Source organism: Sinohyriopsis cumingii, chromosome 11 (genome assembly GCF_028554795.1).
Source record: "Sinohyriopsis cumingii isolate HCF-2022 chromosome 11, ASM2855479v2, whole genome shotgun sequence".
Classification (NCBI taxonomy): Eukaryota; Metazoa; Mollusca; class Bivalvia; order Unionida; family Unionidae; genus Sinohyriopsis; species Sinohyriopsis cumingii.
Genome location: NC_142971.1, coordinates 99,695,665 through 99,712,682, shown reverse-complemented (window position 1 = coordinate 99,712,682; position 17,018 = coordinate 99,695,665). Strand labels below are relative to the sequence as shown.

Sequence of the window (17,018 nt, the reverse complement as noted above, 5' to 3'; positions counted from 1 at the left end):
AAACTGTGAACTCATTATTGTAACCTTCTTGACTTGATCTAAGATAGGTTTCTTTCACATATGTACGGTGCAGTCTTTATTTTCTCCACGTTGCAAAGTTTCATCTAACTCATCAGAACAGGAAAGAACTGACAGTACCTTGCAGTGCTAGTCTCTTTTCTTCTCTTCAATTTAAGACATATTAACTTTTAGTCGCAGATTTTAAAATTCCTTTGAGATTTGTGTTACATTGCGAATTATATATTATGTTATTGTTTGAATCGTAAGATTAATGCATTTAATTCTCAAACGATGCATTGCATTCTTTAGCTTACTTAAATCGAGAACTATTATCAAAACTCGCAATTGATAAATCATTTTAAAAAATCCATATTTTCATTCATTTAGATTGAGCATCCGAAACTGGACGGCAGCAATTTAATTTTAAGACTTAGTATTTTCATCAATACAATCATCGCATTCTATACCGCGATGTTGTGACCACCGAATTCAGGTGTCCGAGAGGCGGTGATCGTACCTCCATTAAAACCGTGAACACATCCTGCATGCATATCTCATGCAGTTATTGTTGATTGAACCGAGAAGTCTTTATACGTCTTCACGGTGCATTCTTCGTTTTGTCTCCGTTACAACGTTTGAGTAAACTCTTTAGAACACGAAACAACTGATAGTAGCTTGCAGTGGTAGTGTCTCATTACTTTAAACATATTGTCTGTTAGGTGGAGCTTTTAGACTGGCGTTGACTTTTGTGCTTCTGTCCGTATATTTTAATAATATTCGTATCATAATATGAATGCATTCAATTTGCATATGATATAGTGGATGCGTTAGATTTACTGGAATCAAGAAGAAATGCTGACAGAATGATCAACATATCTTAGAGTTGATTAAATTGGGTACTCTATCCCGTTCGCATGGACATGTGGATACGCTCTCATTTAGGGACATTTTAGGAAAGGAGAGAAATACTTGCAGGTATATCTATATTCATTTTGACAACAATTGAAAATCAGTGGAAGCTAAATCATAACCACCTACCCTCGGACTTTCACCCATGACCCTTAGATTAAATGTCGGATGCTCTAGCGACTGAGATTGGGGCACTACTCATCCAAATTCTGTCAGTTTGTCAGTCTCGGATTTTGCTGCGTAGCCCTTTCCATTACATATTTAAAGGGCGCGGCCATGTTTGTATCACATGACGTTTAGCACTTATGGTGCAGATAGATGCCCAGAGCTCGGTTCAAACGAAAATGCTTTTCTTTACATTTCACGTTAATATCATTTAATTGCACAAGTCTTTGGAATTAAGAGTTTTTTGTTATGAAAACAAAATTCAGTAAATGCGTCCCCCACTGCTGCCATCATATTTGCATTTCCAGTAATGCTGCATATTAGTTCGTTAACTGAGAAATGAATGAGTCATAATTACCCAATAGTATTACGAATCTATGGTCATACACTAAAAAACAAACATAAGCAAAACCAAAACGGTTTCTAATACTGAACAAATAATTCAGTTAACAAAATTGTAAAATGAAAATATAAGAGGGACTTACAGCATTATGAATTGCATCCAAAATCATCCCAAAATGTTATCTTCAAGTCCAAAGGAATAGAATGTTCCGAATAAAATCTACATCCTCAAATGCATTGGTCTACCAACAGTTCTGATATATCAGAATTGCATTTTCAAGAATTCTTTAGAAATAATTCACAATAGGCCAAAAATAATATTTTAACCCACGTAGCATTTTGTGGCTCCAATGAATAATTCAAACAAATGTTTGCTTCCAAATAATATCTAAACACAACAATAAATATACCTGAAGAATAATGTTACAAGAAGAACATACAAAATATGACTGACCAAATAGTCCAACTCCACGTACTTAAATAAAGACAATAAGGAGTGAAAACTCATTAGCTACTACTCACTACGTGACAATGAACAAATATCCCTAAAAGCTCCGGTGGCCTAGTAATTACAGCGTACGCCTCGGATGCGGCAGTTCGTGGGATCGATCCCCGGCCGAGTCATACCAAAGACTTACAAATATGGTACTAACAGCTGCCTTGCTTGGGGCTCAGCATTAAGAGGTTAGTGTTAGGACTGGTCGGCCGGATCTCAGGATAAAGTGACTGGGTGGGACATCATGCCACATGTCTGCGGCATGATGCCCCAGTGCTAGCCATCACTATAAACTGCCACACTGCAGACATCGTAGCGATATGACTGAAAAATTCTTAAAAGCTACCTTAAAAATACAAATCACATGCACACACACACACACACACACACACACACACACACACACAAATCTCCCATGTCGTAGAAATAAAACCACCACATCTAACACAACACCTTCCGTATTTATGTATTTTCTCCTGTACCGATCCATAGAAGAAAATCACAAATATGTATAGAGAACAATTAATTGGAAGCAAGTTTATCAACTTACAGCTACTATTTAATTGATAATGTAGTGTGTAAGCATTGCTTTCTCTGGAAACAAAAAATTTCAAGACAGGTGATTTTCACATGTGTAATTAACTGAGAGAAATTAAGGAAAGAATGCGAAGATTTAAGAGAAGAGCAGAAGGATAGTGTTTGTGTTGTCCGGACTGTAAAATCATAACTGTTAACACAAAGAAACAATGACTTGTCTTAACTTTAGCAACTTGCTCGGGTAATGACACATTTGTGCATTTCCTTAGGCAGCAAAATTTAAATTCCTCCGTGAATGGTTGATTGCCATATAAACTGGATTATTGTTTCCATAAGGGGCTAACATCTAAGATCCAATCAATCCTAGACGCTAGCTATGTGAAGTTGATGAGATAACGATTAACCATGTTGCGCATAACTACCCGAGCCAACATTCGACCATGCATTAACAAGTAGCCCGCCTAGCTCAGTCGGTAGAGCATCAGACTTTTAATCTGAGGGTCGTGAGTTCGAGTCCCACGGTGGGCGTACAATTTTTAATACCATTACAAATTTATACTACACTTTGTACACGCGTCTATTTGGCTACAAATAGGTGTGATGGTAAATGTCCCACAGAAACGTTTTCTTTTCTCATATAATCATTTTTATGTTGAATTTTGATATCCTCTTCTTCAAATTCATTAGCTTGTCAATGTCTTTCTGGTTTCGACACAGCCCTCATAAAGGTACTGATTATGGTAGTGACCCTGTATGTACCCATCCAGATGAAAAGTGAATGAAATATGTAAGTTCATTTACATATTCTATATACTTCTATTGAAGCCTTTTGTTTTGTAATTCAATAGTGTTGGGATTTTTCTATCCCATCCTTGTACTGGTGTATATTTTTGTTTGTTATCTAATATTTTCGAGCTCTTAGCGCTTTAACGTCTCAGGCGCTGTACTAAATCCACATAATTATTATTATTATTATTATTATTATTATTATTATTATTATTATCAATTGTGGCAATTTCCAAAATAATGATAAATAATTCATCCCAATTATTTCTTCATTTTGATTCTGCAACCAGAATTGTAAGTCAGCAAAAATTCATTTTTGGGACTAACATATTACTTTCTTTGCTTTTTTTTTTTTTTGGTCATTTTTTTTTTTTTTTGTTCTTCTTTTTTTGTTTTAACCATTGATATCACATCACCGGATTGCGCGGTCCTTTTGGCCACTGCTTTCGAATGTCCGATAGCCCGTAATCATACTTCCCACAAAACTGTGAACTCATTATTGTAACCTTCATGACTTGATCTAAGATAGGTTTCTTTCACATATGTAGGGTGCAGTTTTTATTTTCTCCACGTTGCAAAGTTTCATCTAACTCATCAGAACAGGAAAGAACTGACAGTACCTTGCAGTGCTAGTCTCTTTTCTTCTCTTCAATTTAAGACATATTAACTTTTAGTCGCAGATTTTAAAATTCCTTTGAGATTTGTGTTACATTGCGAATTATATATTATGTTATTGTTTGAATCGTAAGATTAATGCATTTAATTCTCAAACGATGCATTGCATTCTTTAGCTTACTTAAATCGAGAACTATTATCAAAACTCGCAATTGATAAATCATTTTAAAAAGATCCATATTTTCATTCATTTAGATTGAGCATCCGAAACTGGACGGCAGCAATTTAATTTTAAGACTTAGTATTTTCATCAATACAATCATCGCATTCTATACCGCGATGTTGTGACCACCGAATTCAGGTGTCCGAGAGGCGGTGATCGTACCTCCATTAAAACCGTGAACACATCCTGCATGCATATCTCATGCAGTTATTGTTGATTGAACCGAGAAGTCTTTATACGTCTTCACGGTGCATTCTTCGTTTTGTCTCCGTTACAACGTTTGAGTAAACTCTTTAGAACACGAAACAACTGATAGTAGCTTGCAGTGGTAGTGTCTCATTACTTTAAACATATTGTCTGTTAGGTGGAGCTTTTAGACTGGCGTTGACTTTTGTGCTTCTGTCCGTATATTTTAATAATATTCGTATCATAATATGAATGCATTCAATTTGCATATGATATAGTGGATGCGTTAGATTTACTGGAATCAAGAAGAAATGCTGACAGAATGATCAACATATCTTAGAGTTGATTAAATTGGGTACTCTATCCCGTTCGCATGGACATGTGGATACGCTCTCATTTAGGGACATTTTAGGAAAGGAGAGAAATACTTGCAGGTATATCTATATTCATTTTGACAACAATTGAAAATCAGTGGAAGCTAAATCATAACCACCTACCCTCGGACTTTCACCCATGACCCTTAGATTAAATGTCGGATGCTCTAGCGACTGAGATTGGGGCACTACTCATCCAAATTCTGTCAGTTTGTCAGTCTCGGATTTTGCTGCGTAGCCCTTTCCATTACATATTTAAAGGGCGCGGCCATGTTTGTATCACATGACGTTTAGCACTTATGGTGCAGATAGATGCCCAGAGCTCGGTTCAAACGAAAATGCTTTTCTTTACATTTCACGTTAATATCATTTAATTGCACAAGTCTTTGGAATTAAGAGTTTTTTGTTATGAAAACAAAATTCAGTAAATGCGTCCCCCACTGCTGCCATCATATTTGCATTTCCAGTAATGCTGCATATTAGTTCGTTAACTGAGAAATGAATGAGTCATAATTACCCAATAGTATTACGAATCTATGGTCATACACTAAAAAACAAACATAAGCAAAACCAAAACGGTTTCTAATACTGAACAAATAATTCAGTTAACAAAATTGTAAAATGAAAATATAAGAGGGACTTACAGCATTATGAATTGCATCCAAAATCATCCCAAAATGTTATCTTCAAGTCCAAAGGAATAGAATGTTCCGAATAAAATCTACATCCTCAAATGCATTGGTCTACCAACAGTTCTGATATATCACAATGGCATTTTCAAGAATTCTTTAGAAATAATTCACAATAGGCCAAAAATAATATTTTAACCCACGTAGCATTTTGTGGCTCCAATGAATAATTCAAACAAATGTTTGCTTCCAAATAATATCTAAACACAACAATAAATATACCTGAAGAATAATGTTACAAGAAGAACATACAAAATATGACTGACCAAATAGTCCAACTCCACGTACTTAAATAAAGACAATAAGGAGTGAAAACTCATTAGCTACTACTCACTACGTGACAATGAACAAATATCCCTAAAAGCTCCGGTGGCCTAGTAATTACAGCGTACGCCTCGGATGCGGGAGTTCGTGGGATCGATCCCCGGCCGAGTCATACCAAAGACTTACAAATATGGTACTAACAGCTGCCTTGCTTGGGGCTCAGCATTAAGAGGTTAGTGTTAGGACTGGTCGGCCGGATCTCAGGATAAAGTGACTGGGTGGGACATCATGCCACATGTCTGCGGCATGATGCCCCAGTGCTAGCCATCACTATAAACTGCCACACTGCAGACATCGTAGCGATATGACTGAAAAATTCTTAAAAGCTACCTTAAAAATACAAATCACATGCACACACAAACACACACACACACACACACACACACACACACACACACACACACAAATCTCCCATGTCGTAGAAATAAAACCACCACATCTAACACAACACCTTCCGTATTTATGTATTTTCTCCTGTACCGATCCATAGAAGAAAATCACAAATATGTATAGAGAACAATTAATTGGAAGCAAGTTTATCAACTTTATCAACTTACAGGTACTATTTAATTGATTATGTAGTGTGTAAGCATTGCTTTCTCTGGAAACAAAAAATTTCAAGATAGGTGATTTTCACATGTGTAATTAACTGAGAGAAATTAAGGAAAGAATGCGAAGATTTAAGAGAAGAGCAGAAGGATAGTGTTTGTGTTGTCCGGACTGTAAAATCATAACTGTTAACACAAAGAAACAATGACTTGTCTTAACTTTAGCAACTTCCTCGGCTAATGACACATTTGTGCATTTCCTTAGGCAGCAAAATTTAAATTCCTCCGTGAATGGTTGATTGCCATATAAACTGGATTATTGTTTCCATAAGGGGCTAACATCTAAGATCCAATCAATCCTAGACGCTAGCTATGTGAAGTTGATGAGATAACGATTAACCATGTTGCGCATAACTACCCGAGCCAACATTCGACCATGCATTAACAAGTAGCCCGCCTAGCTCAGTCGGTAGAGCATCAGACTTTTAATCTGAGGGTCGTGAGTTCGAGTCCCACGGTGGGCGTACAATTTTTAATACCATTACAAATTTATACTACACTTTGTACACGCGTCTATTTGGCTACAAATAGGTGTGATGGTAAATGTCCCACAGAAACGTTTTCTTTTCTCATATAATCATTTTTATGTTGAATTTTGATATCCTCTTCTTCAAATTCATTAGCTTGTCAATGTCTTTCTGGTTTCGACACAGCCCTCATAAAGGTACTGATTATGGTAGTGACCCTGTATGTACCCATCCAGATAAAAAGTGAATGAAATATGTAAGTTCATTTACATATTCTATATACTTCTATTGAAGCCTTTTGTTTTGTAATTCAATAGTGTTGGGATTTTTCTATCCTATCCTTGTACTGGTGTATATTTTTGTTTGTTATCTAATATTTTCGAGCTCTTAGCGCTTTTACGTCTTAGGCGCTGTACTAAGTCCACATAATTATTATTATTATTATCATTATTATTATTATTATTATTATTATTATTAGTATTATTATCAATTGTGGGAATTTCCAAAATACTGATAAACAATTCTTCCCAATTATTTCTTCATTTTGATTTAGCAACTAAAATTGTAAGTCAGCAAAAATTCATTTTAAGGACTATCATCTTTCTTTCTTTGCTTTTTTTTTTTGGTCATTTTTTTTTATTCTTCTTTTTTGTGTTTTAACCATTAATATCACCGCACCGGATTGCGAGATCCTTGTGGCCACTGCTTTCGAGTGTCCGATAGCCTGTAATCATACTTCCCACAAAACTGTGAACTCATTATTGTAACCTTCATGACTTGATCTAAGATAGGTTTCTTTCACATATGTACGGTGCAGTCTTTATTTTCTCCACGTTGCAAAGTTTCATCTAACTCATCAGAACAGGAAAGAACTGACAGTACCTTGCAGTGCTAGTCTCTTTTCTTCTCTTCATTTTAAGACATATTAACTTTTAGTCGCAGATTTTAAAATTCCTTTGAGATTTGTGTTACATTGCGAATTATATATTATGTTATTGTTTGAATCGTAAGATTAATGCATTTAATTCTCAAACGATGCATTGCATTCTTTAGCTTACTTAAATCGAGAACTATTATCAAAACTCGCAATTGATAAATCATTTTAAAAAGATCCATATTTTCATTCATTTAGATTGAGCATCCGAAACTGGACGGCAGCAATTTAATTTTAAGACTTAGTATTTTCATCAATACAATCATCGCATTCTATACCGCGATGTTGTGACCACCGAATTCAGGTGTCCGAGAGGCGGTGATCGTACCTCCATTAAAACCGTGAACACATCCTGCATGCATATCTCATGCAGTTATTGTTGATTGAACCGAGAAGTCTTTATACGTCTTCACGGTGCATTCTTCGTTTTGTCTCCGTTACAACGTTTGAGTAAACTCTTTAGAACACGAAACAACTGATAGTAGCTTGCAGTGGTAGTGTCTCATTACTTTAAACATATTGTCTGTTAGGTGGAGCTTTTAGACTGGCGTTGACTTTTGTGCTTCTGTCCGTATATTTTAATAATATTCGTATCATAATATGAATGCATTCAATTTGCATATGATATAGTGGATGCGTTAGATTTACTGGAATCAAGAAGAAATGCTGACAGAATGATCAACATATCTTAGAGTTGATTAAATTGGGTACTCTATCCCGTTCGCATGGACATGTGGATACGCTCTCATTTAGGGACATTTTAGGAAAGGAGAGAAATACTTGCAGGTATATCTATATTCATTTTGACAACAATTGAAAATCAGTGGAAGCTAAATCATAACCACCTACCCTCGGACTTTCACCCATGACCCTTAGATTAAATGTCGGATGCTCTAGCGACTGAGATTGGGGCACTACTCATCCAAATTCTGTCAGTTTGTCAGTCTCGGATTTTGCTGCGTAGCCCTTTCCATTACATATTTAAAGGGCGCGGCCATGTTTGTATCACATGACGTTTAGCACTGTGGGGGTGTCCTGGTTGTCTAGGGGTGGGGTTCTTCTTATAGACTTTAACGATTTATGAGAAGTTCCCCTGGTCCTTATTCAGAAGGTTGATTCTGGACACTATATTATTTATTGACTAAATATATTTATGGCTACGAGCCCCTAGTCAGCAATGCCAACAGTTAAATTAAAAGAAATACAAAGATGAAATTTAAACAATAACAATTTAATAAATGAAATTTAAAAGAATTTAAAGTAATCAATGTCTCTCTTTCACCCAATGATCCCTTTGATCATCATTTAAGTTCACAGTGTGAGGAGATTTTTCCCTTCTTGAGTGCTACTCATCTAAATCTCTTCGTTCCCTTGTCTTTCTCTCCTTTCGTGATCTCCACTTCCGCTTCCTCTTCTATAATCCTTGTTCCTTGCCGTTATCTTGACTTCCGGTTCCTCTTCTAGTATCCGGAACCCTTGACGGTATCCCTTGAGGTCACCCGAAATTCACTCGGTATCTCTCACCGTCACCCGAAATTCTCTGAACTTCTCTCGTCCCCCGAAATTCTCTGAAATTCTTTCGTCCCCCGAAAGCTTCCTGTTGAAAGGTATAATGCATTAGCATAGGGTTATAAAAATCTTCCCTCACACTACGTCACTGAACTGAACCATCAGTTTAAGGCGGGACATTTGGGTCGCGCATGCGCACACATCGAAATTCCCATACACTTCCGCCGCTTACAAAAATGGCGCCATAACACAATCACACAAAGGATTCAAATATCTACATACTGAGCCCTATCAGTATATACATACAAAATATTTCAAATATGATTGTACTAAAATATTACTACGATTAGTAATATGACTATCTATATATTTATATATATTTATATATATTTCCTACACAAGCGTACCAAATCCACAATATTCACATTCAAAGGGTGATAAACGGCAATCCGTTACTCAATGGCAAAAAAACAAATTTCTTGTCTACCAAAATATAACTACGCAAAGAATTACAATATTAATTCTTATAGCGGCTAGCAAGCAATACAATTCTTCACAAATACAAATCGTCCTTTCAAAAGGGCGTAAACGTAATAATCCACGAAATAATTTGCACACATATTACTAGCGAAAGAAGAGAACATTTTCGCCTCACCAATAAGGTGTACATAGTAACATTATGAATAATGATGCAACGAATCAACATCGTAATCAATCGTAAACAAAAGTACTAGCTAAAGTCATGAAAAAAATGCAAAATATTAAGGTCATAATTAACTATTCATACTTCAATACAAGTAAAATGTATACATACGACAAATTCTCTTCAATTAACAGCAGTCGTATCAAGCAGAATCAACGTAACATCAAACTTACCTGATCGAAGCTATTTCATGAATTTCCTAAATTCCGCCAATTTTTACGAATGGCTAACGGAGTGTGTGTCACTGCGACTCTTAAACACCAACTGACGAATTTCAGGCTTGTACAAGTCTTATGCCAGTTCCTCGAATCAAGTCCCACCTACAACGCATCCCGATTGGATGGCGACGGACTCTGGTCATTTGATCGAACTGTCAATCATAAAATGTCAGTCTGTGTGTCCCCATGTACTGTCCAGCCTACCATTGTCGGCTTCCGGCTCTTTGAAGTTGTCTACGTCACGTGTTCCCATGTACAAAGATTCCCGCCAGATTTCCACTCAAGAGCTCAAACAAAGACTGGGTTACGTAAGAGGATCAGCCAACTTAGGTACTTGGAAAAACAAAGCTTACCTGGCTCCACTTACAGACTTATAAATACATGTATAATACAAGGGGTTGGGGTAAAACATCACATCCCCCCACGCTTGAGAATAAAATCAGGATTTTATTCACTCAAACTAAAAAAGCAAAAGTGTTACACGATATAAAGAACAAAATCAGCAAAATGAACTAAATGCTAAACTGAGTATGAACACGAAAATATAACAAATGATCTATATCATTTCGGCGCTTCTACTCATGAAATCTGCGCCTACGTTTTCAGATCCTTTCACGTATCTGATCTGCATCTGGTACTGCTGTAAAAACAGCGACCATCGCATCAATCGACCATTGGACAACTTTGCCTGCGCCAGATAGGCGAGTGGTTGGTGGTCGGTCTCCAATATGAACTTACGTCCATATAGGTATCGCTCGAACCGTGATATGCCGAACACGATTCCGAGACATTCCCTCTCCGATACTGAGTAATTCTTCTCGGCAGCAGACAACTTCCGGCTGCCGTATGCGACAGGAAAAGGCGTCTTGTCATGCTCCTGGAGCAGTACTGCTCCCAGTCCCGTGTCGCATGCATCGGTGCGCAGAACGAATTCTTTATCCAAGTCCGGTAGACGAACAACGGCGTCGGATGTAAGTCTATCCTTTAGCGTTTGGAATGCGTGCTCACACGCATCTGTCCAAACGAACTTACTCGGGGTCCGTTTCTTGGTTAGGTCAGACAACGGGCCCGCAATCGCGCTGAAATTAGCGACATACCTCCGGTAATATCCGGCCAGTCCCAGGAATGACCTCCCTTCCGTTTTCGTGGTGGGGCGTGCGGCGTTTCTCAACTGCTCCACCTTCGACTTCTCTGGAGACAGCGTGCCTTGGCTCAGGGTATGTCCTAAATAGTCTAATGTCCTGAAACCAAGGTGACATTTGGAAGGGCGGGCTGTCAAGCCCTCCTGACGTAGCCGCTCCAAAACGTCAGCTAACAGAGCGAGGTATTCACCCCATGTCTCTGTAGCTAACAAGAGGTCATCCATGAAGTTGTGGACACCCCTATCGCGCAAGGGCTCCAACAACTTCCGCATCATTCTGGTAAAGACGCTGGGTGCGTTTTGTACCCCGAACGGCATCACCAACCATTGGTATGTCCCGTCGGGAGTAGCAAAAGCAAGCTTCGGTCGGTCTTCTTTCCTTACCGGAATTTGCCAATACCCCTTGGACAAATCCAGTTTGGAAAAATATTCCGCTTTCGAGACCGAAGCGAAGATATGTTCGGGGTCAGGTAGCATTTCAACTTGAAATTCTGTCACCTGATTCAGCTTCCGGTAGTCGACGCAGAACCGATGGGTGCCGTCCTTCTTCTGCACTAAGACTACTGGTGAGCTGTACGGAGAGTCGGCAGGTTCGATTACTCCCAGAGCAATCATCTGCTCGATTTCTTCCCTTACAACTTGTCGTTTCGCGTGGGGCAAGGGGTAGGGTTTACGCTGAACTGGTCGGTCGTGCACCATCTTTAACCCGAACTCGACAAGCGTCGTCCTCCCGGGTTTTTCTGTTAGCACGTCGGAATATCCGGCCAGCAAGGTCTCTATCTCGTTCAGCTGCCCTTCAGTTAACATGGGGTCACACTCCACGTCCGACGGAGTCTCGGCCCTCGTTAATGGACAGCTCGGGACAGTGTTAGCACCTTCCGTATCGCCTTCGATATCCTCGGTGACTATTGCTGCGACAACAAAATCGCTGGCGGTCTCCCTTTCCCGGTACCTCTTGAGCAAATTGGCATGGTACAATTTCTCTTTCGTCGGTAGCTGTATCCGGTAGGTTTGACCTCCGACCTTCTTGGTGACGACGTATGGACCCCTCCAGGAAACTTGCAACTTGTTGTGTTCCTGGGGCAACAACAACAACACTTTGTCCCCTACCTCAAACTGACGTGGTTTTGCGCGCTTATTGTAATTTTTCGCCTGTTGCGCCTTAGCTCGTTTGAGATTTTCTTGCGCGAGAGAACAAACCTCTTCCAGTTTGTTGCGCAAGTCCGCGACGTACTGGTAGGTAGTGCGTACTTCCTCTACAGCGTGGTCGTCTGTCCACAGCTGTCTCAGTACGGCGATTGGGCCGCGTACGGTTCTCCCGTACAAGAGTTCAAAGGGAGAGAACCCCAAACTCGCTTGCGGTACTTCCCGGTATGCAAAAAGCATGGCCGGAATATACCGGTCCCAATCCTTGGGGCGGCCTTCGCACAATTTCTTGAGCGTGTTTTTCAAGGTCCCATTAAACCGTTCGACCAATCCGTTACATTGGGGGTGATACGGTGTAGTCGTGAGGTGTTTAATCGACATGAGACGATTCACCTCCGCCATCACCCGACTCATAAATTGTGTTCCTTGATCGGTCAAGATCTCGTCGGGCACTCCGACTCTTGACCAGATCGCAAACAGAGCTTCCGCGACGGTTTCCGTGTCAATGTTACGCAACGCAACGGCCTCCGGATAGCGTGTAGCATAATCGACAACCGTTAAAATATATCGATTTTCGTGCGCAGACGCGGATTTTATCGGTCCGATTAAATCCATGGCAACACGTCTAAATGGTTCATCGATAAGGGGCGTACTCCCCAAAGGGATGGGTCGCTGATCCGTTTTCGGTGCCATTCTCTGGCATTTGTCACAGGAGAGACAGAACCGTTTTACGTCTCCCTGGACCCCTGGCCAGTAAAACTCTTTTACAAGACGGTCACGCGTCTTAGCAATTCCCATGTGTCCACCCATGAGACTCTCGTGTGCAAGTTTCAGTACTTCGCAACGCTTTTCCTTTGGCACGACGACTTGCTTGAAGTGTTCGTTGTGTTTCCTGGCGTGGCGATACAAGATTCCCTTCTTGTAGACAAACTTCACCGCGCCGTTCGGAGTTTCCCTTTCTGTTCCCGCTTCTGCGTGTTTGTGCAACTGCGCCAGAGTTGCGTCCTCCTGTTGCAGCTTCCTTAACTCCGCTGGAATAAGATTACTAACCGGTGTCGATGTAACTTGGATTGGCTTTTGTTTCGGCTGTCGACTCATGGCCCTGGTTTCAACAGCACTCACTGGCATAGGTGTGCAGGTTTCGGGGTTCGGCTGGGGTAACACATAACGGCAACCCAATATGACGTCATGTGATAGCCCCTCCAAGCAAGCAGCTTCAATTTTCCCCTTCACGTATGGTGAATCGAGGTCAATGACAGCTACTGGTAATGAGTCACGCGCGCAGTTCGCGTACTGAACTTCTATCACCTCCCCTGTATAGTCCTCCGGCTTGACATATTTCTTGTCGACAAGCGCGGGGACGCTACACCCAGTGTCATACAAGATGGTGGCGCCTTCACCATTGACAGTTGCGGCCGCAAGGTTGGCTGGGTTGCGACTCGCTTCCGGCACACATTCCTTCTTAGCTACGACATTCACCTGGGTCTGCCTGCCCTTGGGACAGTCCCTGGCAAAATGCCCCAGGCGCTTGCAATTAAAACATGTCGGCGGCCCTCGCCGACTTGCAAGTCCTGGTTTCGTGGGTGAGGCCTGTCCAGGTCGATAGGCGGCAGCCCTACCTGTAGGTGCCCCTCCGACCTTCCCGTCGCCCTGACGGTTACGAACAGCCGGCTCAACCTCCCCCATACGACGCGACTCAGAGGGTCGGGGTCGGTCAGCAACCCCGGAACCTCCACTCTTCGAGTGCGCCTGCTCGTATCGCTCCGCCATGTTAGCGATCTCTTCGAGCGTCCGGTGTTCTCTTTCTGCTAAGAAAACTGTCAACTCGCGACGGTAAGTACCAAGGACATGTTCCTTGAGTATTACCTCGCGTAGCCCTTCGTACGTGCGTTCGACTTCGGCCATTTTCATCCACTTCTCAAATAAACCTCGAACACGGTTGTGGAATTGAGAGTGGGTCTCTGTTACCCTTTTCACCGAGTCCCGGAAAAGTTTCCGGTAAGTCTCGGCGGTCAGCCGGTAATGGCAGAGAAGCGCCTTCTTGAGGGCAGTGTAGTCATCAGCCTCTTCTGCAGTTAAGCCGTGGTAGACTTCCCGAGCTGCACCTTGCAAAAAGGCTGAGACATTAATGGCCCAGTGCTGTTCAGGGACCTGATGAGCGCGTGCGAGTTTCTCAAACTGGACGAGAAAATCGTCAATAGCCTCCTCCCTATCATTGAAGCGTGACATGTTGATCTGGACTATCCGGTGGTCGATGAAAGGTCGGCCGGTTGTTCCAGAGCTTGTACTGGCGTCGTCCCGTCCGTTGGTCCTAGCTTCAACTCTGACCCTTTCCATCTCCAGAGTGTGAGCGAGTCTGGCTAGCTCCAGCTCTTTCTGGGCGTCTCGGTCCGCTGCTATCTTGGCTAACTCTTGGTCCGCTGCTATCTTGGCTAACTCTTGGTCCGCTGCTATCTTGGCTAGCTCTTGGTCCGCTGCTATCTTGGCTAGTTCTCTCTGGGCTTCTCTTTCCGCTGCTTTTTCGCCCTTCCATTCCTTGATCCTTTCTTCTATAAAGGTTGCCAGGCGATCTCCCTCGTATCCCAGATCTTCCGACCCCATGGCGCGGTATTCCTTTATCATTTGTCGTTCGGTAGCCATTATACTAATGTAAAGTGATACCTTGTCTCAAAATTCAAACAATATACAGATATTTGTAATACCAGTTTAAATACTTACCTGTCGACAACAACTAGTTTCGTTCAGGTAAGATATTTGTTCGATATCCGCTTCACACGTACTGCTATGAATGGAAGATCTACAAAGCCTGCACATATGACAATAAAATACAAGATGAGAAAATCACAAAATTTCAAATACAAAGAATGGAAAATATCTCACACTGTTCACTAATACTTCTACCAATAACTTTAAGTCCCAAAATAATATATATGTCTAATTCATATCCCGGACGAAGCGCCCACTGTGGGGGTGTCCTGGTTGTCTAGGGGTGGGGTTCTTCTTATAGACTTTAACGAGTTATGAGAAGTTCCCCTGGTCCTTATTCAGAAGGTTAATTCTGGACACTATATTATTTATTGACTAAATATATTTATGGCTACGAGCCCCCAGTCAGCAATGCCGACAGTTAAATTAAAAGAAATACAAAGATGAAATTTAAACAATAACAATTTAATAAATGAAATTTAAAAGAATTTAAAGTAATCAATGTCTCTCTTTCACCCAATGATCCCTTTGATCATCATTTAAGTTCACAGTGTGAGGAGATTTTTCCCTTCTTGAGTGCTACTCATCTAAATCTCTTCGTTCCCTTGTCTTTCTCTTCTTTCGTGATCTCCACTTCCGCTTCCTCTTCTATAATCCTTGTTCCTTGCCGTTATCTTGACTTCCGGTTCCTCTTCTAGTATCCGGAACCCTTGACGGTATCCCTTGAGGTCACCCGAAATTCACTCGGTATCTCTCACCGTCACCCGAAATTCTCTGAACTTCTCTCGTCCCCCGAAATTCTCTGAAATTCTTTCGTCCCCCGAAAGCTTCCTGTTGAAAGGTATAATGCATTAGCATAGGGTTATAAAAATCTTCCCTCACACTACGTCACTGAACTGAACCATCAGTTTAAGGCGGGACATTTGGGTCGCGCATGCGCACACATCGAAATTCCCATACACTTCCGCCGCTTACAAAAATGGCGCCATAACACAATCACACAAAGGATTCAAATATCTACATACTGAGCCCTATCAGTATATACATACAAAATATTTCAAATATGATTGTACTAAAATATTACTACGATTAGTAATATGACTATCTATATATTTATATATATTTATATATATTTCCTACACAAGCGTACCAAATCCACAATATTCACATTCAAAGGGTGATAAACGGCAATCCGTTACTCAATGGCAAAAAAACAAATTTCTTGTCTACCAAAATATAACTACGCAAAGAATTACAATATTAATTCTTATAGCGGCTAGCAAGCAATACAATTCTTCACAAATACAAATCGTCCTTTCAAAAGGGCGTAAACGTAATAATCCACGGAATAATATGCACACATATTACTAGCGAAAGAAGAGAACATTTTCGCCTCACCAATAAGGTGTACATAGTAACATTATGAATAATGATGCAACGAATCAACATCGTAATCAATCGTAAACAAAAGTACTAGCTAAAGTCATGAAAAAAATGCAAAATATTAAGGTCATAATTAACTATTCATACTTCAATACAAGTAAAATGTATACATACGACAAATTCTCTTCAATTAACAGCAGTCGTATCAAGCAGAATCAACGTAACATCAAACTTACCTGATCGAAGCTATTTCATGAATTTCCTAAATTCCGCCAATTTTTACGAATGGCTAACGGAGTGTGTGTCACTGCGACTCTTAAACACCAACTGACGAATTTCAGGCTTGTACAAGTCTTATGCCAGTTCCTCGAATCAAGTCCCACCTACAACGCATCCCGATTGGATGGCGACGGACTCTGGTCATTTGATCGAACTGTCAATCATAAAATGTCAGTCTGTGTGTCCCCATGTACTGTCCAGCCTACCATTGTCGGCTTCCGGCTCTTTGAAGTTGTCTACGTCACGTGTTCCCATGTACAAAGATTCCCGCCAGATTT

General features: G+C 40.6%; 2 non-coding genes across 2 annotated transcripts; both read left to right on the top strand.

Annotated features, from left to right (window-relative positions):
• Positions 1–2,904: 2,904 nt before the first annotated feature.
• Positions 2,905–2,977, top strand: Trnak-uuu (transfer RNA lysine (anticodon UUU)). The gene has a single exon. It is a non-coding gene; the product is annotated as a tRNA-Lys (tRNA).
• Positions 2,978–6,645: 3,668 nt separating this feature from the next.
• Positions 6,646–6,718, top strand: Trnak-uuu (transfer RNA lysine (anticodon UUU)). The gene has a single exon. It is a non-coding gene; the product is annotated as a tRNA-Lys (tRNA).
• The last annotated feature ends 10,300 nt before the right edge of the window (positions 6,719–17,018 follow it).